The sequence below is a fragment of the Bison bison genome, unplaced genomic scaffold (assembly GCF_000754665.1).
Source record: "Bison bison bison isolate TAMUID 2011002044 unplaced genomic scaffold, Bison_UMD1.0 scf7180017864238, whole genome shotgun sequence".
Taxonomy (NCBI): domain Eukaryota; kingdom Metazoa; phylum Chordata; class Mammalia; order Artiodactyla; family Bovidae; genus Bison; species Bison bison.
The window spans coordinates 190,696-195,452 of NW_011494810.1; positions in this window are offsets into that span (position 1 = coordinate 190,696).

Consider the following 4,757-nt stretch of genomic DNA (forward strand, 5'->3'; position numbering starts at 1 on the left):
CCCATGAAGTGATGGGACCAGATGCCATGAGCTTCATTTTCTGAATGTTGAGCTTTAAGCCAACTTTTTCACTCTCCACTTTCACTTTCATCAAGAGGCTTTTGAGTTCCTCTTCACTTTCTGCCATAAAGGTGGTGTTATCTGCATAGCTGAGGTTATTGATATTTCTCCTGGCAATCTTGATTCAAGCTTGTGTTTCTTCCAGTCCAGCATTTCTCATGATGAACTCTGCATATAAGTTAAATAAACAGGGTGACAACATACAGCCTTGACGTACTCCTTTTCCTATTTGGAACCAGTCTGTTGTTCCATGTCCAGTTCTAACGGTTGCTTCCTGACCTGCATACAGATTTCTCAAGAGGCAGATCAGGTGGTCTGGTATTCCATCTCTTTCAGAATTTAAAGATAAATGAAACTAAAAGATGGTTCTTTGAAAAGATAAACAAAATTGATAAACTTTTAGCCAGATTCTTCAAGAAAAAAAAAGAGAGAGAGGCCTAAAATCAATAAAATGAGAAATAAAAAGGAGAAGTTACAAGAGACATAACAGAAATACAAAGAATCATAAGAGACTAATAAAGGCAACCATATGCCAATTTATAGACAATCTAGAAGAAATGGTAAAATGCTTAGAAAAGCAAAATCTCCCAAGACTGAACCAAGAAAAAAAATAGAAAATATGAACAAATGAATGATAAGCACTGAAACTGCAATTAAAAATCTCCCAACAGACAAAAATCCAAGACCAGATGGCATCACACAAGAATTCTATCAAATATTTAGAAAAGAATGAACATTTGTCCTGAAACTTCAAAAAAATTGCAGAGGAAAGAACACTCGCAAACTCAGTCGATGAAGCTGTCATTATCTTAATATCAGAGTATGTTCTTTGTGAAAAAAAAAATATTTAAATTGGAGTATAATTGATTTACAATGTGTTGTTAATTTCAGGTATACAGCAAAGTGATTCAGTTATAAATATACATTGCTGTTGTTGTTCAGTTGCTAAGTCGTGTCCAACTCTTCATGACTCTATGGACTGCAGCCCACCAGGCTTCCCTGTCCTTCACTATCTCCCAGAGTTTGCCCAAACTCGTGTACATTGAGTTAATGTTGCCATCCAACCATCTTATCCTCTGTCACCCACTTCTTCTCCTGCCCTCTAGCTTTCCTAACATCAGGGTCTTTTCCAGTGAGTTGACTGTTCATATCAGGTGGCCAAAGGGCACCATCCTTCCAATGAATATTCAGGGTTGATTTCCTTTAGGATTGACAAGTTTGATCTCCTTGCAGTCCAAGGGACTCTTAAGAGTCTTTGCCAGCAATTTGATAGGAATCAATTTGAAAGAATTTGAAAGAATCAATTCATTGGCACTCAGCCTCTTTTATGGTCAAGTTCTGGACATCCGTACCTGACTACCAGAAAAACCTTTGCCTATACGTGTTAGCAAAGTGATGTCTCTGCTTTTTAATGTACTGTTTGTCATGTAGGCTTATCATAGCTTTTTTTATGGTGGAGTAATACTCCATTGTATATAGGTGCCACATCTTTATCCATTCATCCATATCCTTTTCAGCATTGACAGGGCATCATCAGTGGTAAAGAATCTGCCTGCCAGTGCAGAAGATGTGGCTTTGATTCCCAGGTTGGGAAGATCTTCTGAAAAAGGAAATGGCAACCCACTCCAGTACTCTTGCCTGGGTAATCCTATGGACAGATGAGCCTGGCAGGCAACAGTCCACAGGGTTACAAACAGTCAGAAAGCACTGAACATGAACTATTCATTCAATAACACGGTATACAAAAATAAATTCAAAATAGATTAAAGAGATAAATGTAGGACTGAAAACAAATCAAGCTCTCATTGGCTTTTGTAGCTCAATGACTTACCCACTAAGTTTGGACAATCTGAAACATGAGGTGCAAAAGCAATGTTTTTGAATTAGACATGCAAGACACTTAGGGTTTTGTTTTTAGCCTAAAGTTAAATTTACCAGCATTTCCTCCTAGTTGTACCCTTGCTATTTACACATATCTTCAACATAACCCAAATAAGGGTTGCATCTGCTTGTCTCATCCAATGTGGTCTCTCTCGGGCTATTAACATATAAAAATTTTTGTTGTTGTTGTCGTTCCTGTTTGTTAACACATATACTAACTTGGGCTTCCCAGGTGGCGCTAGTGGTAAAGAAGCAGTCTGCCAATGCAGGAGATGTCTGCAGGAGATGTAGGTTCAATCCCTGGGTCAGGAAGATTCCCCGGAGGAGGAAATGGCAACCCACTTCAGTATTCTTGCCTGGAAAATCCCATTGACAGAGCATCTGGCAAGCTACAGTCCACGGGGTCACAAAAGAGTTGAACATGACTGAAGTGACTTAGCATGCATGCACGCATGCTAACTTGATAAACATTGGTATATCTTGCAGATGAAATTGCCAGATTAAATGCTCTCCTATTGGTCCTTTATTGTTAATCTCTCCAAATAGTCACTATTTGTAATGAATGTTACCTATGACCTCATTGGGTCTGACTCAAGCTCAAATTGATGATTTTATAATCCAAGTGCTTCTTGGGAAAGAAGTTCTACAAATACAGCTCAAATTATTGGAGCTGACCTTATCAAGATTCAGATTTATTCATTTAAAACTCTAGTGAAACATACACAATAAATAAATACTGACAGCAGGCAAACTGTGTGAAACTTTACATAACTTTGTTTAGGGTTTTCCTTGATTTTGGTGATCTTTTATGATATACAATATTTGTTGCTACCCTCAGTTAAGTTCAGTCACTCAGTCGTGTTCAACTTTTGCAACCCCGTGGACTGCAGCATGCCAGGCTTCTCTGTCCTTCACCATCTCCTGGAGGTTGCTCAAACTCATGTCCATTGTCAGTGATGCCATCCAACCAGCTCATCCTCTGTCGTCCCCTTCTCCTCCTGACTCAATCTTTCCCAGCATCAGGGTCTTTTCTAATGAGTCAGCTCTTCACATCAGGTAGCCAAAGTATTAGAGCTTCAGCTTCAGCATCGGTCCTTCTAATGAATGTTCAGGATTGATTTCCTTTAGGATTGACTGGTTCGATCTCCTTGCAGTCCAAGGGACTCTCAAGAGTCTTGTCCAGCACCACAATTTGAAAGCATCAATTCTTTGAGGCTCAGCCTTCTTTATGGTCCAACTCTCTAATCCATACATGACTACTGGAAAAACCATAGCATTGACTGTACAGACCTTTGTCAGCAAAACAATGTCTCTGCTTTTCAATATACTGTCTAGGTTGGTCATAGCTTTTCTTCCAAGAGCGAGCATCTTTTAATATCATGGCTGCAGTCACTGTCTGAAGTGACTTTGGAGCCCAAGAAAATAAAGTCTGTCACTGTTTCCATTGTTTCCCCTTCTGTCTCCCATGAAATGATGGGACTGGATGCCATGATCTTCATTTTGTGAATGTTGCTACCCTGGATAAAACCATGTTTTGGAGAAAAATTTATATTAAGTTCTCACATATTTCTAAGTTTATATTTATAATGCTTTTAATTCCATAATCTGAAGAAAGGGAAACTCAAAACTGTTTAATTTCTGCCCTTAAATTATACTACAAATAGAAGTTTTAGAAACTCTTCTGAAAATCCAGTTTTTTTTTCTTTTTTTCTTTTTAATTTTATTTTATTTTAAACTTTACAATATTGTATTAGTTTTGCCAAATATCGAAATGAATCCGCCACAGGTATACCTGTGCTCCCCATCCTGAACCCTCCTCCCTCCTCCCTCCCCATACCCTTCCTCTGGGTCGTCCCAATGCACCAGCCCCAAGCATCCAGTATCGTGTATCGAACCTGGACTGGTGACTCCTTTCATACATGATATTATACATGTTTCAATGCTATTCTCCCAAATCTCCCCACCCTCTCCCTCTCCCTCTCCCACAGAGTCCATAAGACTGATCTATACATCAGTGTCTCTTTTGCTGTCTCGTACACAGGGTTATTGTTATCATCTTTCTAAATTCCATATATATGTGTTAGTATACTGTATTGGTGTTTTTCCTTCTGGCTTACTTCACTCTGTATAATAGGTTCCAGTTTCATCCATCTCATTAGAACTGATTCAAATGTATTCCTTTTAATGGCTGAGAAATACTCCATTGTGTATATGTACCACAGCTTTCTTATCCATTCATCTGCTGATGGGCATCTAGGTTGTTTCCATGTCCTGGCTATTATAAACAGTGCTGCGATGAACATTGGGGTACACGTGTCTCTTTCCCTTCCGGTTTCCTCAGTGTGTATGCCCAGCAGTGGGATTGCTGGATCATAAGGCAGTTCTATTTCCAGTTTTTTAAGGAATCTCCACACTGTTCTCCATAGTCAATCAATGTTATACACCACATTAACAAATTGAAAAACAAAAACCATATGATTATCTCAATAGATGCAGAGAAAGCCTTTGACAAAATTCAACATCCATTTATGGTAAGAACTCTCCAGAAAGCAGGAATAGAAGGAACATACCTCAACATAATAAAAGCTATATATGACAAACCCACAGCAAACATTATCCTCAATGGTGAAAAATTGAAAGCATTTCCTCTAAAGTCAGGAACAAGAAAAGGGTGCCCACTTTCACCATTACTATTCAACATAGTTTTGGAAGTTTTGGCCACAGCAATCAGAGCAGAAAAAGAAATAAAAGGAATCCAAATTGGAAAAGAAGAAGTAAAACTCTCACTGTTTGCAGATGACATGATCCTCTACATA